The 26,041-nt window shown below is 43.5% G+C and overlaps 1 protein-coding gene and 1 long non-coding RNA gene across 6 annotated transcripts in view; one reads left to right on the top strand and one right to left on the bottom strand.

The window, feature by feature from the left end:
- Window positions 1-8,534, bottom strand: part of MYRIP (myosin VIIA and Rab interacting protein) — a 224,643-nt gene extending 216,109 nt beyond the window's left edge. The window contains exon 1 of the mRNA XM_055557436.1: window positions 8,122-8,534. The gene's annotated coding sequence lies outside the window, so the exon portion shown is untranslated. The remainder of the gene's footprint in view (window positions 1-8,121) is intronic.
- Window positions 1-26,041, top strand: part of LOC129634932 (uncharacterized) — a 241,709-nt gene that overhangs the window by 87,981 nt on the left and 127,687 nt on the right. For all 5 annotated transcript variants that reach the window (XR_008705999.1, XR_008706000.1, XR_008706001.1 and 2 more), the window contains exons 2-3: window positions 17,852-17,986; window positions 19,999-20,098. This is a non-coding gene — a long non-coding RNA (uncharacterized LOC129634932). The remainder of the gene's footprint in view (window positions 1-17,851; window positions 17,987-19,998; window positions 20,099-26,041) is intronic.

Raw genomic sequence — 26,041 nt, 5'->3', positions numbered from 1 at the left:
TTTTCCTTTTCTCCAGGAACATCCAGGCTTCCAAGCCTAGGAAATGACCCGCTATACTTTTGGTAGTTAAATTTCATACCAAAAAGGGAGAACTATATAGGATAATAATGATCTGAGCCATGAGTCAGTGTGGGATTATTTGGAGACTCTGGCAAATAGCCACACTAGATCCTGGGAACATGGATCTAGAGGGGGCCATGACCTCTGTCTTGTAGGCAACCCCCTTCCCCTCTCTCACCTTCTTGTGTCCTTCTCCCAAGTGTCTGCTCAGTGAGATTAAACTGTCAGCCCACAGGATGGATTTGTGCATCCCAGCTGCAGATCACATATCTGTCACATCGGTGGCATTATGCTGTAAATCATAGCCACAAAAGGACTTACCATGGAGTGGGTTTCTTTTCTCAGCTGATGATATATAAACATACACCAAAAAATTTAACTCATATTTACCTAGGGAAGGTAATGGGGGCAAATAACACATGGTTGAATACAACACCAAAAGCGGTTTCCAAACAGCATTTATTTTAGGCAGTTTCATCAAAACTCTTTTGACTCTCTACATAAACGTGGAATTGATTCTCAGAGTTAAGTCCGAAGTGAGCGAGGTTTCTGGCAGTAAAGTAACCAGCCCGTCTCCAAATAAATCTGTCTTTGAGCCTTTTCCTCAAGAACCATCTGGTGTTTTCAGGCTGTTCTGGTCTTACGGTCACTAGTAACCGATCACGTAAGGTCATTAGCAACAGGGTGTTAATGGTACATTATTATCTCAGGCTTACCAACCAAGGTCTTCGGAATTTTAAAAGAGGAGATGAAGGCTAGAGCACCTGCCCTGGGTGGAGAGGCAAAGAGCTGGGCGGAGGTGCTTTTCTGGTTGTCAAGTGCTCACCCCGTTTTATAGACTGCCCCGAATAATGGCACTGTAAGAATCACTCACCTTTAAACTCGTCTCCTAAGCCAGGTAAATATTTACATGATGTTTATGACATATACTTAATCATTTATATGATGCAGGATTCAAAATGAAAAGGTAAAAAAGAACTCTGAGATTTCTAAATGAACTTGATATTTATATATACTACAAACACATATACATACTTTTCAGTTTAGCATCTTTGTTCCTACTTCCCTAGTATTATTATTTCCTTAAAGTGACAGATACTATCATAGACCCTGCTAGGGATGTTTAAGTGAGTATAACCATTTGGGGAGCAATTTGGCACCAGATAGTCAAGTTTATATATAAATATGTAATATACATATATTACATATGTAAATATGTAAGTTTATATTATAAATATGACCCTTCTGTTCTACTTTTGGGCATACATTCTCAAGAATTTCTTTCGGTGTGCATGAATACATTTCAAAGACATTTACTGCACACATCTGTGTCATAGCCACAGAAGAAATACAGAAACAAGCTAAAATCCATCATGGAGGAGACAGATTGGTAAAAACAGTATTTTCATACAATGGAATGATGTTTAACAGTTAAAAAATATGAACATAATCTGTATAAAACAATCCAATTGTTCTCTCAAAAACACTAAGTGATAATGCAAGATTCTTTCACAGAAAGTAAAAGAGAAACCACCCTTATGGAAAATTCTGTAGCAAAGTGGGCCATGAATAAACATGAAAGTATATTCTGTCCCACTAGAAAAGAAAAGCAAAGTAAAAATAAGATTCTTTGTTTCCCTTTGCCTATGAAATTAACAAAGCTGATGAATAATTATGTCTCTCACTAACAAGGCCTGGGGATCTGGCCCACTCAGACACTCGCAGTGGCAACACAAATTTATACACTTTCCTGGAGGGTCATTTGGCAATATGTATCAAATTTTAAAGAAAAGTAAGTAAATTTTGACAAAATAATTCATCCTAAGAAAACAAAAATGCGTGCAAAGATTACGTGCCAAGATTAGGCTATAATTAAAAAGTATAAAGTACTTAATGTTTTAAAAGAATGATTTTGTTGACTAAATTACAGTACACAGATGAAATGGATTATTAAGAGGATAAAAATAAAGACACAGAAGAATAATCATTGACATTAATGCTGCTCACATTTTGTTGAGTTAAAAAAATTCTCATTTGTGTTTAAAAGAATTATATTCATCTGATCCTTATTATTCAAGGATCTTTGGTACCACAGAGGAGTTACTTAGAGTAAACCCACTTAAGATGGGGACCAAAATTTCAGACTAAATAATGGGAAATAAAAAAGCTTGATTAGCACCATATTTGAAGAAAAAGAAACAAGAGAACGCGTTTTCATTTTCTATTTTACCAAATTGTGATAATAGTATTTTTCATAGGAAATGATATTTAGGATAGATCCTAAAACTCATTTGAAACCTAGAGGATCAAGAATAGCCAAGACAATTTTGAAGAAAAAGGCTAAGAAAGGAAGATTTATTGTAAAACTTTAATAATTAAATGAAAGTGATATTAGCTCAGGAATCACAGAAAGATTAATAGAACAGAACAGAACAGAGTTAAGAAAAAGATCCAGAAAAAAAAAATAACCAAAGTTGGTATATGGCAGAGGTGGCAACAGAATAAATGAGAAAATAGTTAAATATTCAGTGATAATGTGGTAACGGTTTTCAACAAGGAAAACATTAGATCCCTGCCTCACACAGTACAGAAATATAAATGTCAAATGAGTTTTAAGATCTAAAAGTTTTATTTACTAAAAAATGGTGATGTATAGAAAAGAAACTTGGAAATCAAAACATTTTTAAAAGCTCTCTAAGAGAAATGCAAAAGAAAAGCAGTGAAATACATTTCAGGCTTATCAAAATAACCAAAATTAAAACATCTAATTAATGTCAGGCATAGCCAAAGAGACAGGCATACAAAGAACTCCAGGACAGTGTTGGTGGGAGTGTAAAGTGATGCAGCAGCTCTAAAGGGCAACTTGCAAAGCCTCAAAGGGCTGAAGTAACAGCAAGACGCTTATGCAAGGACAGCCTATCATCCAGTTACTCAACTCCTAGGGATATATACCTTAGACACACTCCTGTACATTTCTACAAGAGCCCATCAAGAATATCCCCTGCAATACTTTTGATAATAGCAAAAGGGATTTTCTCAAATTGCGGTAAGCAGGGGCTAATCTCTAGGCGTGGTACGCAGGCTTCTCATTGAGGTGGCTTCTCTCATTGCAGAGCATGGGCTCTAGGCTGCATGGGCTTCAGTAGTAGCGGCACATGGCTCTAGAGCACAGGCTCAGTAGTTGTGGGGCACGGGCTTAGTTGCTCTGTGGCATGTGGGAGCTTCTGGGATCAGGGATTGAACTTGTGTCTCCTGTATTGGCAGGCAGATTCTTGAGCCACTGAGCCACCAAGGAAACCTATAATTTTTTATAATGTGTCTGTTTGTGGCTTTTTATATTTATTTTTATTTATTTGTTTGGCTGCACCAGGTCTTAGCTCTGGCACACGGGATCTTTAATTGTGGCATGCGGGATCTTTAATTGTGGCATGCGGGATCTTTAGCTGTGGCATGTAGGATCTAGTTCCCTGACCAGGGATGGAATCCAGGACTGCTACATTGGGAGCACGGGGTCTTAACCACTGGACCACCAAGAAAGTCCCTGTTTATTGTTTTAATTTTTAATACATCATTTTATTAAAGGATGGGCACAAATAGTCCTCTATGTATTTCTCCCTTCCACCTTCAATCCTCCAGGTAAACATGGAGTTCTTCTGAGAGCATCTTTTTTTATAAATGAAGTATAGTAGATTTACAATGTTGTATTCATTTCAGGTGTATAGCAGAGTGATTTAGTTATACAGACACATACACACACACACAAATATATATATATATATATATTCTTTTTCAGATTCTTTTCCATTATAGGTTATTACAGGTATTGAATATAGTTCCCTGGGCTATACAATAGTAGGTCCTTGCTGTTTATCTATTCTGTGTTATAGTAGTATGTATCTTCCCTGACTTCCCTGGTGGCTCAGACGGTAAAGCGTCTGTCTACAATGCGGGAGACCCAGGTTTGATCCCTGGGTCGCGAAGATTCCCTGGAGAGGAAATGACAACCCACTCCAGTACTCTTGCCTAGAAAATCCCATGGACACAGGAGCGTGGTGCAGGCTACTGTCCATGGGGTTACAAAGAGTCGGGCACGACTGAGCACTTCACTTTCACTTATGTATCTGTTAATCCTAAATTCCTAATTTATCTTCCCTCACAGTTTCCCTTTTGGTAACTGTAAGTTTGGGTTTTTACATCTGTGAGTCTTATTTCCGTGTACATAAAATTTTAAACACAAAATCAGGCTACACATTCTGACAGGCACACACTTAGCCTCAGTGTTACAGGCTGCATGGACTCAGCTCCAAATCCCCATCCTTCACCGTGTGGATTTCCCCCTCACTCAGCGAGAAGTTTCTATTTATGGCAATCCCACACTTGGACTCAAGAAGCTACTACAAGAAGCTGTAACAAGAAGTTACAACCTGCTATACCAGGTGCCAGAGAGGACAGGAGAATTATGCAAGACTCCTCTCACCCTGCAGAGGGTACAACTCAGCTAGGGAAGCTGTCTGAGAGACTGGCTCTCAAAAACTCAGGAGTGCTTAATTGTCAAGGCCCAGTACCCTCATCAATAAAATGAGAACATCACTTTCCTCCTGTTTGGAACAGTAAGTGAATACATGCATAGTGTCCAGCATATGCAAACACTCCACAGCTCAGCAATCAAAGGTACAGCAGCCATCACATGAACAAGGTCTTCTGAGCAGAGTCTCAGTCACACTGATGGTGAAAAGGCAGTGGATGGGAGGAGGGAGCTAAACGGGTCCACTTAGCCCTCTTCACAGCTGGACCCAACACGCCCAGCCCCAGGGGGTTTCCCCTGTGACTTGGCCCCCTCCCTGTGGAACACAGGGCATTTTTTCTAGCAGCCGTTTTGCTACACTCAGGCCTATTGATTCGTCCGAGTTCGCCACAGACAGTGCTCTGTCAAGAGAGCTACCTGACTCAAGATAAAGAACTCCTTATCTCACACCCTTGGAAGAATTCTGGGGCGAAATGAGACCAGAAGGATCACAACGCACCTAAGTTAGCTTTTTGGTTGACCCCTTTAGAATTCCAAGGACATACTGCAGCTTCACAGTATTAGAGAGAAGGCAATAGTGTCTCAGGTCCACTCACCTCCAACACTCAGCTGCCTCTAACCCACAAGTCCTCTTTCTCAAAAGCTGGGATAGGGGTCTATTCAGGGCCTTAGTAGCAGGCACCAGAGAGGAGGCCTGTCTGCCAGATACAGGAAAAAACACAGTATTTGTAAGTCACTTTTGGAGATACTTTTGGAGATCCTGAGGAATTTTATTCCTGGGATTCCTTCCTGAGGATTTCCGAAAGGATGGTGGGCGTGTCAGTTACCCCGCCAGTGTGGCGCCCCCATGCGGCAACAGCACAAACAGCTCATGATTCGCTCAGTCTTGCAATTCGGTGCTGCTTCACCACATTTTAACTTGAGGAATTCAAAATACTTCTATTTTCATATGTCAAATGAGTTCACTCATATCTTTTCTTCATTCACATTTTATTATCACTATTTTGGATTTGCATTAGTCAAATACGCTCTATGAATAAACCATCCTCAGTCAGTACTGTTGTTATATATGGGGTTGGGATTGTTACATCATCCAAGAACTAATGATCAGATTGTCCGGGGGCAACCAGATCAGATTCCACCCAGATCTTAAGACCAAATTCTTCCTTCGCGTTTTTTGGACCAGCTTAGGTATAATCACCTTTGGTTTGCATATATTTTTAAAAAAGGAGGTGAAAACCATCGAGGGGTTTTGAAACTAAAATGATAACTAATAGGAATAAAAAACAAAACTGATCTGACAAAACTAAGCAGGATGGTGATTTACCCTCAGGGGAAGGTAACTGATAGTTTCTGCAGGGGATAATCTGGAAGCTGGGAATATTCTAGGTTTTAATCTGGGTACTTGTCACACAGGTGTGTTCAGTTTGTGAAAGTCTTCAGATCTGTGCAGTTTTCTGAGATGATAGTATCTGACCATTCAGTCAACTCTCCTTACCCTGCCTTTGAGACAAACACAATAATAACCAGGAAGGCAAAATGAGGGGCATGCCTAGTTCTCCACGAGGCACTTCAGTCTGTGTATCAATTGCTCTAAGGCCCATGGCCACAGATGAGCTCTCCTTCTGTCCCTCTGGACAGGGAGGAAGGAGACAGGACACAATCAATACCACTGTTAGCTTTAATTGCTGAGGGTGGTTAACAGTTGACTTTTTCAGATCCTGGAGCAGACCATTCCCCCTCCGCCTCCACACACAACACCTAGACCACCAAGAGAATCCTGCCGCAGAGATACACACCATCTCCACAGAAACAGCACTTTCTCCCCACCACACACACACACACACACACACACACACACACACACGCTTTGCCCCACCACCAGACTCCACTCCCAACTCCAGACACATCCCCCAGACCCACAGAGGGCAGCCAGCTTTCAGCCCATAGAGACAAACCACAGATGTGGTGGATAGCCAGGAAGGGAGGGGAGGGTGGCTAATGAGGCAAGAGGGGGCTGTCCATGGCCAGACAAGGAATTAGCAACAGGAAGATGGAAAGTAGTATTTTCAAAGTCTTAAACTGAATTTGTCAGGAAACAAGCATTTTTAGACCTATGAATACAATCCCAAAGTTGCTGAGAAATATATTTAAATCATCCCCATTTCCATCTACAGCTCAGATCCTCTTGGACTGTCTTCCTTTTACTTTCACATCTATCAGGTACCCTGAACTCCAGCGACTTTGGGAAAAGGGGGGGGGGCAGAATTATTCCATTGTATAGATTTTAAAAGTTGAGGCGCCAAGATGTTTGTCAGATATCACAAAGCTACCTACGTGGTCATCTTATCCCTGAGGTGGGGCAAGGAAGACTGAGTTGGAGGGACAGGGTGATAATGTCAACAGAGAAGTGGCGACCCTTTCCTCCACCCAAAGCTCTGAGAACCGCCCACACAGCCCACCGGAGCTGTGTAGCGATATTTACATTCATTCTGAGACTAGGCTCCGCCTTCCCCTGGGAAAGTGGGAAATATCCAGATCAAGGGGTAGGGAGTGAAGTGGGCAGAAATAATCCAGACGTAAAGCATTTTCCAAGAGCAGATGGGAGCCCAGCGCAGAGCCTACAGCTTCTCTTAGGAAGTCCCGGGACCCAGACTGGTGTGTGCAGTTCGAGTCTCTCAGATACTTACCCTGGGGATAGGGTTTATTTGGGAGAAGGAAACGGAACAGGGCTGACCCTAGCAGGGGAATTTTCAGGCACCCAGCAAATTCCCCTACTCTGCGGGGTCGTGAGTAAATTAAGTTACAGGGAACGGAGGGGATGCTGCTAATGCTGCAGGTCCCTGGGTTTCCAACACGGGACCGCTCTGCACTCCCCATAGGCCCTCCTCGGCTACCTCCTAACCTCTGAAGGATACCTTAGAATTGGCTCCTGACTTCTCCAAAAGCGGCGGAGTTGAAGGGGAGGGAGCAGGAAGGAGACGTGGGTGGGGGGTGAAGCTGAAGTGAGCACCCCCAGACCTGCAACAGCCAACCCTCCCCAAGCAGTCCGAGAACGCTGCCAGACTCCTATGGACTCCGGTTCTTAGGCTGTGCACTGGCCATGACCTTGAGCAAGTCCCCGATTAGTCCCATTTTACAGAAATTAAGAGTGGGAAGAATCAAGTCGGCCACGCTGGGCTGCTCCCGGCGCTTACCTGACGGTTTAAGGAGCGTAGTGGGTGAGCGGTGAACCGCAGCCCAAGAGCTACGTGGCCAGTGGAATCGCAAACCTCGAAGGAAACGCTGAGCTGAGCTCCGACCCGGCAGGGAAAAAGGTGGTCCAGATTCTGTGACGACCCCCTAGCAAGTTTGATGCCGCCGCCCATGCCCCTCCGCAGAGGTTGACTGGCCGTGCCCGGGGGCCCTGGCTCAGGACACGCACGGGGTGTACTACGGGGACATGAGAAACACCTCCATACACCCACCCCCGAAGTTGCGGCAACATAAGGAGCAGAATGGCGCAAAGCTGCCAGAGAGGAGGGGATGGTACTCACACGGGGTGGCCGGGCTAGAGTAGGTACGTGACCGGGGTCATCGATGGCCTCCGGGCTCAGGCCACGGCGCTTTGGGATGCCTGGGGCACCTGCCGCAGCGCACCGCGTGGATTAGGAAGCTGCGAGCAGCAAGGCAGGGGCGCGGGTCTGTCGGCGTGATATGAGCTGCAGCGCCGCCGCGGGGGCTCGGCCGCCAGAACCGCAGCCGCAGCGGGAGCCCAGAGCAGGCGCGGGAGGCGGGAGCGCGGCGGCGGTAGCGGGTGCGAGGGAGGCGCCCGCGCCGCAGGCAGCGAGGGCCAGCGGGGCCGCAGCCCCAGCCGACACCTGCTGGCCGGGCTGATGGCCAATCAGAGGCGCTGGGAGCGGGGGCGCGTGCGGGGCACCAGGCGGGAGGGGGGCGCGTGCTCGCGCCTGCGCTGGGGCCAGGGTGCCTGCCCAGCGGGCTGCTCAGGCCCTCCTCCCTGCACGCAGGCGGCACGCGCCGGAGGGGCGGGGCGGGGCGGGGCGCAGCAGGAGGCGGGGCTCGGGCTGCGCGCTGGGGACTGAGCCGCGTGCCCCTCGCTCACCAGCCTAGTGCGGTGTTGAGGCCTCGGCCACAGAGTTCCCAGATAGACCCCAGGTCATTCCCAACCGTGAAATAAGAGTTTTCCTGCCCCTACAGCCCGGGCGACCAGACCCTCCCTGACCTCCGAGTGACTGGTCACCCGAATCCCGGCCTGGCGTGGCTTCCAGAGTGTGGGCGCCCTCCCTTCCCAGCCTCACCGAAGCCGACGGGTCTCCAAACGCAGCTCTTCCTCACTTCACAGTGCCCGGGTGTTGAAAGTCACCGTGGTGACCCATCCGCTGGTCTGGGTTCCTTTCGTTCTTTCCTGAATTTACTGCGCTAGCGACGCTCGTTCAACACGCATTGACTGGTCTGACGCTTGGCTCTCTGAGCCAAGGCTTTTGCGTTCCCAAATACCCCAAAGCCCCGTAGCTGCCGCACCGCAGGGTTAGTGAGCTCGCACTGTCGAAGGATGCCCAGCGATTGCCGCCAGTGAGGACTGCATTTGGGCTCTTGCCTGGAGTTCCAGATGCCAGAAGAGACTGGGAGTTGAAAGGTTCCCCTCCAGGCCAGGGCTTCGTTGCTTTTGCATCCATTAGGGCACAGGACCCGGACTAAGACGGACTGCCTCAGCCCCAACAACTCGGCTGTTATTTTATGAATTTTCGCTGCAGGACGGAAGTCGCAGCGAAAGACCTTTATTCTGACGAAGTAGTTTTATCAGAGTAAAGCTACATGGGTGATTCCTAAAACCCTGGGAATCTTTTCTCAGGACCATGGATTGAGCCTTTTCTCTCCGTGTAAATTTGCGCAGTAGAAATGGACGGCTCATTTGCTGACCTGTTTCCAGCAGCCCCCCAAAAACACCTGTAAGAAGGGAACTTGGAAGATAAAGGAGTTGTTTTCTCTAAAGATTGGGTTTCCTCTCTCAAACCGATTTTATTTACCCACAAACTAGTAAAGTGAAAGAAAGTTTGTGTTTTGTTTCTATTTTATTTACATTCAATTATAATTTTACTTATCTGTGCTTAATTAGCATTGGGAGTGGTACGAAAATTTAACGGTGCAAATGAATACAAAGTTAACAAGACTCGCTGTCACCCTTATCTCCCAGCCTCTCAATCTCTCTAATGCTCATGTTCATTTATGTGCAGACATTGTGAAGACCTCTGCTTCTGCAGCTGGATCCCAGGCTAGCAGGGTAAAGTTTAGCATGTAGAATGTGAAAGCATTACTCTCCACATATGGCCTGCCAGTAGCTACGTCATGACAGAATGGGGGCTGGCTTCAAAGGTTATTTGATGTCATACAGGTGTTTGCAAAACTGACCTAATATGTAAATTCACCTCTTTACAGACTGTTTCAGAATCAAGGTCCTAACATCTTCCCTAAGTTATAAACATTTTAAAAGAAAGACAAATAAGTACGGAATAGTTCAGTGATTTGGGCAAGGTCACAAATAAAACAGGAAGAAAGTACAGATGGATATCCAGAGACATTATGTGTGAGAAAGAGCCCCAGTTCCCTATTTGTTGTCCTTTGGGGCTTTCCTGGTGGCTCAGATGGTAAATAGTGAAAGTCGCTCAGTCGTGTCTGACTCTTTGTGACTCCGTGGACTATACAGTCCATGGAATTCTCCAGGCCAGAATACTGGAGTGGGTAGCCTTTCCCTTCTCCAGGAGATCTTCCCAACCCAGGGATCAAACCCAGGACTCCCACATTGCAGGAGGATTCTTTATCAGCTGAGCCACAAGGGAAGGAATCTGCTCACAATTCAGAAGACCCGGGTTTGATCCCTGGGTCAGGAATATCCCCTGGAGAAGGGAACAGCAACCCACTCCAGTATTCTTGCCTGGAGAGTTCCATCAACAGAGGAGCCTGGTGGGCTACAGTCCATGGAGAGGCAAAGAGTCAGACAGGACTGAATGACTAACACTTTCACTTTCAGGTCAGAAACAGGCATGGCTTTAGTTCTTCACCAGAGCAGAGCTCTTGTTGAACTTTTAAAAACATTCCCCAGGAAAGGTTTGGCTTTTGAAGATGATTTGGCTAACAATGAACTGATAACAAGATGACCTGAAATACTACCTCCTTGATGACTCCATCCTGAGCTGTTATCCAGCAAAACTTTACTGAGTTCCAGCAATGTCTATCTCTTCTTTTGCCCCTCATGGCTCAGCAGCCAAGCTTGCTTTTCCATCTTCTGCGTGATCTTGACCACTGTAAGAGTTTTAATGGATTCGTCCTTTATCAAGAAAAGCTCGTTGACTTTTGTGCACCAAGGAAATGTGTTGCATCTTCTTTTAAAATGTGAATCAGACAGTCCATTTCTTAGCCATAAGATTGATGAGTTTATACTGGTAGGAAAGGACATATCTCAGGAAGATTCTGGGTAGAATTAAAAGAATCACAAGACCAGGGTGCCAGTCTGACCTTACCATTTGCTGTCTGTGAGCTTGGGCAAGTTACTTAACTTTGCTGAATCCCAGATTTCTACCTGTAAGGTATAGTGTAATCCTCTCCAGTGCCCTTAATTGTAATTAATTAATATAAGATTGTTATTAATTGACACAGTGTATATGAAATTGCACATGATGAGATTTAATATATGTTAGTTATCTAAAAATTGTAAATTTTAACCTGGGTAAAAATTAGCTTATAAAGGAAATTTCTATACTGTTTTGTGGCATTCTCTGGCATAGAAATGGAGAACCCTTCAGCTACTACTTCCCTATCAGCCAAAGCATGCTATCAGATTTTCCAAAAAATGTATCTCTCCCTCTTCAATGCCACTTAGCCCTTGTTATGTAATATTAGTTATCTGGATACATCTCCAGTCTTCCCAACTAGACTGGAAACGCACTGAGATTGGGACCACGTCACATCTTTGTTTCCTCTGGGCACCTGGAACATTTGACATATAACATTTGACAAAGGACTTGTATCTAGAATATGTAAAGAGCTCTCAACATTTGACAATATAAACCCCCAAATAAGCCAATTTTTAAAATGGGCAAAAGATATCAAGATATTAGTATATGTAGTTGGCAAATAAGCACATGAAGAGATGCTGAACATCATTAGCAATTAGGAAACTGTAAAGTAGAACTGTAATAAGATATCACTACATACCTATCAGAATAGCGAAAGTGGAAGTTGCTCAGGCATGTCCGACTCTTTGCATAGTCCATGGAATTCTCCAGGCCAGAATACCGGAGTGAGTAGCCTTTCCCTTCTCCAGGGGATCTTCCCAACCCAGGGATCGAACCCAGGTCTCCCACATTGCAGGTGGATTCTTTACCAGCGGAGCCATAAGGGAAGCCCAAAAATACTGGAGTGGGTAGTCTATCCCTTCTCCAGAGGATCTTCCCAACCCAGGAATCAAACCAGAGTCTCCTGTGTTGCAGGCGGATTCTTTACCAACTGAGGGGTGAGGGAAGCCCCACCTATCAGAATGGGTAAGATAAAAAACAGTGACACCTAATGCTGGGGGAAAAGACAGAGAAATCGTATCACTTAGGCATTGCTGGTTGAAATGTAAAATGGTGCAACCACTCTGGAAAAGAGTTTGGCTATTTGCTTTAAAACTAAAATCAGTGGAGGAGGAAATGGCAACCCACTCTAGTATTCTTGCCTGGGAACTCCCATGGACAGAGGAGCCAGGCGGGCATCAGTCCATGGAGTCACAAAGAGTCAGACACAACTGAACACCCATGCACACACACAGCCAACTTAATCTTGGGGCAGAGCCCCCCTTGCCTGCTGGCTTGCATCTCTCACAATCGTCCTATATTAATAAATCTGCATCTTGCCTATCAAAGAGAAAACTAGCCTAAAATCAGACCTATCATACAACCCAGTACCTTCACCTTGGACATTTATCCTAGAGAAGTGAAAACTTATATTCACCCAGAAGTTTACACAAACCAAGTCGCACAGGACCAGCCCTCAACAGCCCCACCCTGATATGTCAAGAGTGGAGAGTACCATGACACATATCTAGTTTGTTTGTTGAATGAGGGAACAAGATGGACCTGAATGGGCTAAGGATACACTCACATCTTTTGACAACTCAAGGCAGGTGAAAAACTTCAAACTGGAAATATTGAATTTTCTGCTCTTCAGTGATGAATTAAAAAAATAAAAAACCTATGACCAAATGTATATCTTGAGTTATGAAACAGCTCCATACTGGACTAAATAGAAATAGAAATGCAGAGAAAAGAATTTGTTTCTAGTATAGTATTTTTCTTTTTTTAGAACTATTTCCATTTTTTTAGAACAGTTAATGTTTTATTATACAGCTATTTGTTTGCTACTAAATAACAGCTTTTAAAAGGCTTTGCTGCTTTCTGTAGTCAAGTTAATTCTATCTTGGAAGGACAATGTAGATGTAATAATAGAAAATTTGTCATTCACTGACTAGGGCATCTAATAAGGGATCCTGTTGCTGCTGAGAGGTACTGATAATAACAGTATTATTTTACAGGCATATATGATGATTACTGACTTACAAAGTCTTGATTTGTGATTCTCTCCTGTTAGGATTTTTCTTACTATAAATTGAGTCCCTAAGAGGAAGCCCAGAGTTGGTTATAACTTCTATAGCCAAATCAGATACACTGTTTCTCTGAATCCCAAATCAGTTCAGATCCTTGGCAGCTGACTCAGCCTGCAGCTAAGCTAAGGATTAATAAAATCAGCAGTAATACCCACAAACTTAGCCTGGGCCCTCTCTGTGTGAGCGTGCATCTCCTTCATAACAATACTCAAACCCTGAGGGTTGGTTTAATTGTCTTGATCTTATTCACTGAGACTTAGCAATAAGGTTGCTATTGACATGGCAAAGGCAGGCCTCACCAAAGAAAAGGAGATAGATGAAGCCGCCCTCTTTCCCTCTGCCTGATCCTCCCTACCCTGCTCTGCATTTTCTTTATTCCATAGGCCTTGTCACCCTTTAACACACTATTAACTTTCTTTTTCTGTTTCCTGTTTATTGTTTGCCTCCCCCTTCTGGAATGTAAACTACAGGAGGACAGGGCTCTTTGCTTTGTTCTCAAATATCTCCAAGTGCCCTGGATGGAGCCAAGCACAAAGAAAGTGCTGGATAAATATGTACTGAATGAACGAAGATGTCAGGGAAAGTTTACACCACATTCACAATTCAAAACTGTTCAGAGACTTCTATGCATGCTGAATATTCATACCGATGTGTGTTAACCAGATGACCTGAATTTTCATGTATTTTAAAGTTCCTTCCAGAAGTGAAGAATCTGTAGGCTGATTGCTGTGCTGGAAGGTGTTTCTGGTCTCGGCACTCCCCCTTCCACCAGCATCACCACCACCTTTAAGAAAGAGCCCACAGGCTTCTGGCTCCAGGAGACAGAAACGTGGATCCTGCTCGGAACAGAAACATTTCTAAGGGTGACGGAAAAGAGGACTTAATGTAGGGGGAGCTCCTACTCTGTAGGAAGAGAGGAAAAAAAGAAGCACTCTCTCTTGCAGAAGGGGAAGAGAGTAATTTGGAAGGAACGTGAATACCCTGGAAAAACACTATTTGACTCTCCCAAGGATCTCAGGCTAAATCTTTTCTTAGTCCTTTCAGAAATGTGGGAGGGTGGTGAGAAAATTGAAATGAAAGCACATTTGAGATGGACCCTGCTGCGGAAGGAGCTAGTAGAGCTGAACTGCTGAGAGACTGAATACAAATGGACAACAGCCAGACCGTATATGATAACAGGACTCTGACCCTTGACTTCTCCAGCAGCCAGCACAGGAAGACACACAACAACTTCTGTAGCAATCAGTCCTCAGTGAACTTGGTCAGTGGCTACCAGCTTTCTTATTTTTTAGCCCTTGTTTCCAATTACATCAATTCAGTCACTCAGTCGTGTCTGACTCTTTGAGACACCATGGACTGCAGCACGCCAGGCCTCCTTGTCCATCACCAACTCCTGAAACGAGCTCAGACTCATGTCCATCAAGTTGGTGATGCCATCCAACCATCTCATCTTCTGTCATCCCCTTCTCCTCCTGCCTTCAATCCTTCCCAGCATCTGGGTCTTTTCCATTGAGTCAGTTCTTCACATCAGGTGGCCAAAGTATTGGAACTTCTGCTTCAGCGTCAGTCCTTTCAATGAATATTCAGGATTGATTTCCTTTAGGATGGACTGGTTGGATCTCCTTGCAGTCCAAGGGACTCTCAAGAGTCTTCTCCAACACCACAGTTTAAAAGCATCAATTCTTCAGCGCTCAGCTTTGTTTATGGTCCAACTCTCACATCCATACATGATTACTGGAAAAACCATAGCTTTGACTAGATGGACCTTTGTCAGCAAAATGATGTCTCTGCTTTTTAATATGCTGTATAAGTTTGTCATAACTTTTTCCCAAGGAGCAGGTGTCTTTTAATTTCATGGCTGCAGTCACCATCTGCAGTGATTTTGGAGTCCAAAAAAATAAAGTCTCTCACTGTTTCCATTGTTTGCCCATCTATTTGCCATGAAGTGATGGGACCAGATGCCATGATCTTAGCTTTTTGAATGTTGAATTTTAAGCTAGCTTTTTCACTCTCCTCTTTCACTTTCATCAAGAGGTTCTTTAATTCCTCTTCACTTTCTGCCATAAGGATGGTGTCTTCTGCATATCTGAGATTATTGATATTTTTCCCAGCAATTTTGATTCCAGCTTGTGCTTCATCCAGCCCAGCAATTCACATGACGTATTCTGCATCTAAGGTAAATAAGCAGGATGACAATATACACCCTTGAAGTACTCGTTTTCCAATTTGGAACCAGTCTGTTGTCCCATGTCTGCCTCTAACTATTGCTTCTTGACCTGCATACAGATTTCTCAGGAGGGAGGCAAGGTGGTCTGGTAATACCATCTCTTGAAGAATTTTCCAGTTTGTTGTGATCCACACAGTCAAAGGCTTTAGCATAGTCAGTGAAGCAGAAGCAGATGTTTTTCTGGAATTCTCTTGCTTTTTCTATGATCTGACGGATGTTGGCAATTTGATCTCTGGTTCCTTTACCTTTTCTAATTCCAGCTTGAACATCTGGAAGACTAGTTTCAAGAATTTTGAGCATTACTTTGCTAGCATGTGAGATGAGTGCAATTGTGCAGTAGTTTGAGCATTCTTTGGCATTGCCTTTCTTGGGATTGGAATGAAAACTGACCTTTCCAATTAAGAGAAACCCAAATATGCACCCAAACGAATCATACAGTCTGCCCTGCTCCTAGTTAACCCACTTTCAGCTTCCCCATGCCAACAGCCACTAATCAGAGTGAAGACTTCCCTTTTTCTCATTATAAAGCTTTCCTAGTCCCCTACTTGTCTTTAAATTTCTCCCAACCACAAGCTCTAAATAAAAAACTTCTATTTGTTCCCATTTGGCGGTCCTCGTTTATTTCCACAGTTTTCCTAAAGCTCCCACCCAGACATTCTGCATTGCTCATCAGTACGGACCCCAACCTTCAGCCAGGCTCAATACCCACAGGGGCTGCTTGTGGCTTGTCACGTTCTCACCAATTGCAAGACAGCCCTGCATCTGAATCCTGTTGTCTCTGTGTTGAATTCCTCAGATATTTGTTCATTAGTACCTAGGTTTTGTTAGTGGTCCCCGTTTGTTTGGCTTCCTTGGTGGAATCAGGTCATTCTTTTCCAACCCATGTTGCTCTCTTTTGTGGTTCTATTTTGCATTGTGTTGTCTAAAAGTGTCCCAAGTGTATGAAGGAGAATCAGTGTAGAACACACTCATAGGACCTATAAACTTAAATTTGTGGTTCTCAGCAACCCAGAGTCCAGTTAAACAAATTTTGCCAAGTTGCAAATAAAACTAGTTGTGCTTCTTCTTCTATAGCATTTGCTTGTTCTTGGCATTTATCCCAAGAGAATGTTCTCTTTGGTTTTCCACCTGTGATCAAAGGCAGCCAACCATCAGGTGGGGGTTGGGGTGGGGGGTCTAACACACAGGTGTGCATACATCGCTTGGATTCACTGTTGCCTGCTCTCAAAGGATCACTTAGTCTCAGTCCTCTCCCCCTCCTCCAGAAGATGCTCCTCCTTTCTGCTGAGCTCTTGTTACAGTCCTAATTTTTGTACCTATTGTTCTAAGTAGCGTGACTTCATGACGATTTGAATCTTCAGTAGCCACCCTGGGAACACTTGGCTTGAACAAAACTGTTCACTTGAGAGACATCTTAGAAAATAAAGGACTAAGATTTCTCAGTTTTAATGGGCAGTATTTTTTCATGCAGAGGCCTCCAAATGAAATTCTGATCTAAAAGTTGCCTCACTGAAAGATGCTTTGACCAAAGCTAAAAGCGATCTGACAGACTTAAGCAACAACAAACTAGACTTGTTTCCTGAATAAAATCTCCCACTCTGTCCTCCAGTTGCTTCCTTGTATCCAGCTCTCTCACCTCCCCCTTATCCTTCTGATCTCCACACGTCTGTCAACTCCTCCTTCTTCATTCCCATGTCCAGACCCCCTCCCTTTTCCTACCAACTCTCCTAAAACCCCATATACCTATTGCTTATGAAATTCATCCCTCCCATGAGTCAGGTATGCCTTGGACCTGAGCTGAATTAACAGTTATAATTCAGAATTGCCCTAACCCAGACAAGGCCAGCTGCTATTTGTAGAATTTAGACTTCCTTTGGATACGTATGTCTCAGGATTACTTGAGCTATGCTAACTTGTACACATGTTGGTTAAAATCTCATATGCTCGATCCTGGATGGCAAAACCTGATTGAACTAACACAGAAGGGATTTGCAGAGTCCCTCTGTTGACAATAAACTCAAGAGTCAAAAGAAAGTGAAGTCAGTCGTGTCCGACTCTTTGTGACCCCATGGACTGTATCCTACCAGGCTCCTCCATCCATGGGATTTTCCAGGCAAGAGTACTGGAGTGGATCGCCATTTCAAAAGAGTCATACCCAAAGCATTCTCAATAAAATTCAATTAGATGATAATTTAGTCATGCACACAGAGAAAATATGAAACTGTAAGATTATGGCCATACAATCTACTCCCTCGGGGACACGCCAGTTATCCCCCTACGATCTGGTAACTGGAAGACCCATGCCTTTAGAAATTTCACCTCTGGTATTCTACCCTGCTGCGTGCAGAGATGGCAAAATGTTGCAAGGGACTCATGCATTCAATCTTATCATCAACAGGTTAAACCTACCTTCCTGCATCTTCTTCCTACACAGCCTCAGCCTCCTCATGATCTGAAACCAGGAGATTTCATGTATTAGAAGAGACATCAGAGAAAACCTACTCTTGAACTTCATTGGAAAGGACCTCATCAGGTACTGTAACAACAAATACGGCAGTGAAACTCCAGGGAGTCGGTCCTAATTCAGAATTCCAGATAGCTGACAAGCTGGCAGGCTGTTCCAATAAGGGACCTTACATTTAGGATTCTCCGAAATCCTCTACTCACAGCCAACCTTTGGAAGTAAACAGTTGACGTAGGACCTTTGGAATATGCGGATGACTTAGGATAGTAGACAGCTTCTGCCCAAGGTATGGTGCTAAGACCCCAGACTAATTCCTATTTTGTTATTCATCTACTTGTTTAGTCTTCTCATTTTCTACCTGGTTGTTGTCCATCCCTCCTGGCCCCTTTTCTCTCCTCTTTATTATAATTTTTAGATCAAAGCACACTTTCTAACACCCAAATAGTCGCCACTAACCTGAATCTTACTGGCTGCTGTATATTTCATCCATCACCATGATCATCATGATAAAAACCTCTGGACAATTCCAGTCTCATCGAACAAGATCATAGGGAATCATGGCCAATGGCCCTTGCGTCTACATAATGAAATGAACTTAAATAAATCAACATGTGAATTTGGTAGTGTTCTCTCTTGAAGAAAAAGAACCAATTATTACAGTTGGTTCTACATTTGCATTCAACAACCTTTATGGAATGATGAGTCAGCTATTTGTCACCTGGAAGAGATTCATAGAGATCTAAACCTGTAACTCAGTCACTGATCTCCTGTTGCTAACAGCTCCTTTTCTCCTGGATTTCCATGTGCCCCTTACTGGGTACCACTTCCCTTGCAACCAGAATGTCTGATCTTGTTTTCCCCAGACTAATACCTCAAGCACTTCAGGACTTGCCTATACAAAAAGACCCTAATTTGATATATCACCAACTTAGAAAATTCCAGCTCAGATGCAAGTTTCCAAATGAGCCTACCCTTGATGATTCAAGCATTCCAACTGGGGAGATTACTGACTAATTGTTTATGTGAACAATCAGAGCAGTGTTCCCAATGGTGTGAATCATTCAAGTAGAAAGTACTCTAAGAAGCTTATTAACTTTGGCAGAAGTTATTAGCATCACCATCTCCATCCTAAATGAAATACAGACTGATATTAACTCATTGGCACAAGTTAGTGATGAACAGTTGCACAGCTCTAGACTTCTTGTTGGCTAGTCATGGAGGCATCTGTGCCATTGCTAACACTTCTTGCTCTATTTAGATTAATGAAACAGGCAAAGTAGAACAGGCGATAGAGTGCCTTCAGAAAAAAACTACTTGGCTTTTTCCATGGCCAATGGGATTCATTCACTTGGCCTAGATTGGGCAGTTGGGTTCTTGGTTCTAAGACATCTTATCTTATAGGGACTGTTAATTATTCTTTTCTTTGTCAGAGATCACGATACTGGCCTAAGGCATTTTATCCAGGATCATAACTGGATAAATTGCTCTCTTGCCAGCAAATCACCAAGATGATACAACAACAAAAAGGTCAGGATGATCTTACAGTACAGTTGACCATGGAGGCAATCGAACAATCGCCAAACAGTGACACTCTGGATACGTAGCCTTTCCTGAAATTGGTCTCAACATCAGGCAAGTGAAAGGATGACCGAAAGGGGGACTGAGAGGCTGAATATACAAATAGACAATGACTGGTACAGGAAATAGGACAGGAGAATATTGACTCATAACCTCTGCGGCAGCCAGTTCGGGGAGTGAAAACACAAACTCTATAGCAAATGGCACAGAACAATTAGCACTAAGCTAATAATTGCCAACTTTTCTATTTTTTGCTCAAGCTTCCAACCGAGGACCAACCAGAGAAAGCCAAATATGCTTTCCAAACCAACCACATCGACTTCCCACTTCTAGTTAGCCTGCAGCCAGATTTCCTATGCCAGTAAAACCTTCAGTCAGCACATTCTTAAAGCTTTCCTTTTTTCTTTTAGCATGAAGCTTTTCTATACTCCAGCCTGCCTTGATTCTACCAAACACTGGTGATGGGGGATTCTTATTTACATGGTCTCAACTTATTTCCACAGCCCCATCTGGAATTCTAGAAAGAGACAGCCTCACTTGGATCCCATCTGGCAACACAGAGCAGCTGCTGTCAAATAGAAATGGAGTTGTGGCAGACTGAAGGTGAGAAAGAGCAGGAGGTGGCACCCTGGTACTCCCTTGGCTCTTATCCAGGAGAGAAGGAATTCATAAATCTCTATATACTCCCTGTGAAAGAGTATGGAAGGTACCAGGAGTTGAGCGCTACCAAGCTTGTAGAGGCCACTGCTGGGAGGGACTGGGCAATACTGCTGCAGTGGATATGAGGTGGCTTGCCACAGGACCTGATGCAGGGATTTGTCAGAAATTCAAAGGATCAGTGATGACCTTAAGAGCCAGAGTGGGGTTCAATCATCAAGGGAAGGACCCCAGATCCTCACCATGCCACAAATACTGATTAGTTAGTTGTTGTATAACAAATCATCTCAGAATTTAGCAACTTAAAACAGTAAGCATTTATTTAGCTCATCATTCTGTGGGTTGGCTGAGTGGTTCTTTGAATTGGGCTGGCTCAACTTGTATTGCTAGGTCCATTCAGGAAGCAGGTTGACTGGTGGCTGGATGATCTAGGATGACCTACCTCACTAAGCTCACCTGGCAGTTATTTTAGTGATTTTCTGTGCTTTCCCTTTGCTATTTTTGTTCTGTCTCCACTATTCTGAAAATAAACCACGATTGCAATTTTAAGGCAATTATAAAATCTTTTCTGAATATTTGTCAGCTAATAACAGTGATGCTCCTAGTTGTAATTTACCTGGCTGTCCCCTTCTAACATGAATTTTCAACATCTTTCCACGCATGACCGTAAAACTGAAACACACTACAGACTCTACAACATTTTTTAAGATGAGCAGGAAACAGGCTCTGGGAAGGGCTGTCCACACTGACGTTTGAGTTATTTGAAGTTCTCTTATTTCTTTGCCATATGATAAATGAGAATGTAATGGCCATCATGTCTGTTTTAAAATTTTTATTGCAGTATAGTTGCTTTACAACACATCAGTCAGAATCAGTTCAGTTCAGTTCAATTCAGTCGCTCAGTCATGTCCGACTCTTTGTGACCCCATGAATCACAGCACACCAGGCCTCCCTGTCCATCACCAACTCCTGGAGTTCATTCAAACTCACATCCATCGAGTCCGTGATGCCATCCAGCCATCTCATCCTCTGTCATCCCCTTCTCCTCCTGCCCCCAATCCCTCCCAGCATCAGAGTCTTTTCCAATGAGTCAACTCTTCACATGAGGTGGCCAAAGTACTGGAGTTTCAGCTTTAGCATCTGTCCTGCCAATGAACACCCAGGACTGATCTCTTTTAGGATGGATTGGTTGGATCTCCTTGCAGTCCAAGGGACTCTCAAGAGTCTTCTCCAACACCACAGTTCAAAGGCATCAATTCTTCAGCACTCAGCTTTCTTCACAGTCCAACTCTCACATCCATACATGACCACTGGAAAAACCATAGCCTTGACTAGATGGACCTTTGTTGGCAAAGTAATGTCTCTAGCTTTTGAATATGCTATCTAGGTTGGTCATAACTTTCCTTCCAAGGAGTAAGTGTCTTTTAATTTCATGGCTAGCCATTTTCAAAAAACTTATGAGCAATAAATGCTGGAGAGGGTGAGAAAAGGGAACCCTCTTGCACTGTTGGTGGGAATATGGATTGGTACAGCCACTATAGAGAACAGTGCAGAGGTTTCTTAAAAGCTACACATACAAGTAATAGATGATGGGATGGCACCCCACTCTTGCCTGGAAAATCTCATGGATGGAGAAGTCTGGTGGGCTGCAGTCCATGGGGTAGCTACGAGTCAGACACGACTGAGCGACTTCACTTTCACTTTTCACTTTCATACATTGGAGGAGGAAAAGGCAACCCACTCCAGAATTCTTGCCTGGAGAATCCCAGGGACGGGGGAGCCTGGTGGGCTGCCATCTATGGGGTCGCACAGAGTCAGACACGACTGAAGCGACTTAGCAGCAGCAGCAGCAGCAGCAATTCCACTCTTCAGCATATACCTGGAAAAAAACATAATTCCAAAAGATACATGCATCCCAATGTTTATTGCAACAGTATTTTCAATAGCCAGACATGGAAGCAACCTAAATGTCCATCAACAGAGGAATGGATAAAGAATATTTGGCCATCAAGTCTTTTGACTTAAATCTCTAATGATGAGCTCTGCCATATGGTAACTGCATGTATCATTAAGGAAGTCCTACAATTCAGTGAACCAAATTCAATTAATATTACTGGAAGGAAACACTGCTTCATTAACAAAAAGGCTCCCAGGGTTTACTATACAAGGAGAGAGAGAGATTCTGGAGGACTGGATGACATTTTAGACATCATTCTATTCTCTCACCAAAATTTATTTCCTGTAGGTGCTCGTGGCTCTGTCTATTATGTTGACCTCAATAGATTGCTACCCTTCCTCTAATAAACATATCCAAACAGGGATACAAATCCTTTCCTTACCTCCAGAGGACACTTGAGATAAGATTTAAAAAAAAATTAAAGATCAGAGGAAAGTGGAAACTATAATAAAGAGAGTACTATTTTTTGAGACCAATGTTTCCCAAATTTTGTTCCACAGAATATTAACTTGGGGAACTATTAGAGGATGTTCCACGAGAAAGATGCTTGTTGGTTGAACAAAGTTGGAAAATGGTATATACTATACATATTCCATAGATACTAAAACATAACATGAGCCTAACAAAGGCTCTGAGAAGTCCTATAACAGACCTCTAGCTTTTCCTCATCCACTGATTCTCAAGTTTACAAAAGTATAGAATCTTTTATTTTAGTATATAACCAGTGTTCTATGGACAGCATGTCTTATGATATCAGTTTGGACACTTGTACTGTATGTTCTTCCCTAATGGCTCAGATGGTAAAGAATCTTCCGACCATGCAGGAGACCTGGCTTCGATCCCTGAGTCGGGAAGATCCCCTGGAGAAGGGAGTAGCTACCCACTCCAGTATTCTTGCCTGGAGAACTCCATGGACAGAGGAGCCTGGCGGGCTGCACTCGCAAAGAGTCAGATGACTGAGCAACTAACACACACACTGTGTCTCAACTATTACAAATGGGATCCTATAAGGCAGAGATTGTGCTGGAGTCTCTTCTTTTCCTCATCCCCCTTCAGCTATCCTTAAAAAGTTCAAGATGAACTTCTCTTTGATTAGACAAAGGGAAGGAGTTCAAGGCCTTCTCATGACTACCTGAACTCTGCACTCACAGTTCTGCTTTTCTCTCTGAGAAGCCCTTCCTTTTCAAGATGAGTAGTACCTGGAATGTCCTCTCTCACAAGACAGAAGAGAACTGTAGAATAGTCATGAGCAAGAACTCTGGAGTCTGACTTCACCCCATCTTAACTGAAATCTCTGTGCTTCAGTTTTCTCATGTATAAAGTGGTAATAATAGTAACTACCTCATAGGATGTTATAAGTATCACGTGGATTTAAGCATGTGAACTATTTAGAACAAGGTCTGGCATATAGGGGATATTCTGTAGATGTCAGTAATTAGTTAGTTTCACTTAGATTTGGCAGTCCACAGAAGAATATCACCATCAGACTGCAATGCTGATTTCAAAATTCACACAAGAGGGACACATCTTGAGGAGCTAGAGAACTGTTTTATTCTAGTTGCAAATATTTTGACAGCATGATTTTCTATGTAGTACTACAATAGTTAATTGACATATTTTTCATTTTCATTTTTATGTTTCATAATTACAAAAGTGACACTTCATAGCATTGGGAGGCTGCAAAACATAAAGAGGCATTAAAGGGAGAAATGTGCTCAAATTGTCTGTCTTTAGAAGCTCCAGTGGTCATATTTCGTTTCATACACATATACGTACATATGACATAATATACGTCTAGAAATATTTTTCACTTGGCAAAGAATCATGTACACTTATCCATGTCAATTAATATTCCTTAGAAACACTACTTTAACAGTTGCAGGCTAGCCCATCCTGTGAATATATTATGGTTCATTCCTGAACGGTTTACTCACAGGGATGATCTGGTGAATTACCCATCATAAGACCAGTGTTTTAGCAGAAGGAACCCAAACAGTCTTCCTCTGCTGAAAAATTATTAAACCCTGTTAGTTCTGTCCATTGGATTTTCCACTCACATACCATGTCCACCTCCCAATCTTCATTATTTTTGAAGGCAAATGAATTCAAGTCAAGCACGTCCGCAAGTCAGCTAGAGAAAATCAAAACACTTGAAGACAAGGCTTATTAAGTAAGATGAAAGGAACTAGTGTTCTTTTGGCCACTATCTGTTGATTCTTTCTACACTTATTCAAGGATTAGCAACATTTCTTTCTTCACATTTTGCTTAGTGTCCTTCTACTTTATATAAAAATGGATGCATCTCATTCCATAACATGTGAGGGCAAAATATTGGCCAACACATCCCTCCTTTACTCTGGGGAGAAATCATGAAGAGCTCTGGTATGTTTCAGGGCTAATATATGGTAGGAAATAAGATATCCAGAAATACAAATACTAAAGCATCCAAAATACAAAATTTGCTCTTAATGGAATTTTTTTCTCATGGTCTTCTATGTTTCAAATTATGCAAGTAGAATAAAGTAATGAGTGAATTTGCTCTGGTGCCGTGATGATGGCAGAATCTACAAAGCAATGAATGATCAATCAGTTGGAAACATCACAGCAACCAAATTCTCACATTAGAGGCAGTGAGATACAGAGCATATCATGCATTGAATATTATTATTTTTTACATTTTGCCAACTGTCACTTTCTCATCGTCCTCTAGGAAGGACCCAGGTATGGCCACCACATGTTTCACCCCCTGACCACAGTGGTAGAGCTAATTACCCAAGCAAGATCACTGATATTCAGTTGAGGGACTTTCACTCCACTATTAAAAAAGAGAGACTATTAATAAAACCAGACCTGACATGAATAGAATAAATGCCAGAGCTGCTTACAGCCATCTTTCTGAGAACAAAGGCATGTGCTGCATAAGAAATCATTCCAACTTACTTAGTTCATGATTCTGTGGGCTACCATTGTGAGCTCCTTGGAAGAAAAGCTATGACAAACCTAGACAGCGTATTAAAAAGCAGAGACATCACTTTTCTGAGAAAAGTCCATGTAGTCAAAGCTATGGTTTTTCCAGTAGTCATGTACAGATGTGAGAGTTGGACCATAAGGAAGGCTGCTGCTGCTGCTACTAAATTGCTTCAGTCGTGTCCGACTCTGTGCCACCCCATAGACTGCAGCCCACCAGGCTCCACCATCCCTGGGATTCTCCAGGCAAGAACACTGGAGTGGGTTGCCATTTCCTTCTCCAATGCAGGAAAGTGAAAAGTGAAAGTGAAGTTGCTCAGTCATGTCTGACACTTAGCAACCCCATGGACTGCAGCCCACCAGGCTCCTCCGTCCATGGGATTTTCCAGGCAAGTGTACTGGAGTGGGTTGCCATTGCTTTCTCCAAAAGAAGGCTGAGCACCAAAGAATTGATGCTTTTGAACTTTGGTGCTTCATAAGACTCTTCAGAGTCCCTTGAACAGCAAAGAGATCAAACCAGTCAACCCTCAGTTCAGTTCAGTCGCTCAGTTGTGTCCAACTCTTTGTGACCCCATGGACTGCAGCATGCCAGTCAACCCTAAAAGAAATCAAGTCTGAATATTCATTGGAAGGACTGGTGCTAAAGCTCCAGTACCAAGGCCACCTGATGCAAAGAGCCAACTCATTGGAAAAACCCCATCAGGGTTTCTGGGAAAGATTCAGGGAAGGAGGATAAGGGGGCAACAGAGGATGAGATGGTTGGATGGCATCACCGACTCAATGGAGGAGTTGGAGCAAACTTTGGGAGATAGTGAAGGACAGGGAAGCCTGGCTTGCTGCAGTTCATGGGGTCACAAGAGTCGGACACGACTTAGTGATTGGACAACAACGTGAGCTGGGCTCAGCTACATGGTTTTTCTGGTCTTGACTGGACTCACCCCCTACACGAATGGGCAGCCCCTGGA

The sequence above is a fragment of the Bubalus kerabau genome, chromosome 20 (assembly GCF_029407905.1).
Source record: "Bubalus kerabau isolate K-KA32 ecotype Philippines breed swamp buffalo chromosome 20, PCC_UOA_SB_1v2, whole genome shotgun sequence".
In the NCBI taxonomy this organism is placed as follows: domain Eukaryota; kingdom Metazoa; phylum Chordata; class Mammalia; order Artiodactyla; family Bovidae; genus Bubalus; species Bubalus kerabau.
This window is presented reverse-complemented; position numbering and strand designations above follow the sequence as displayed.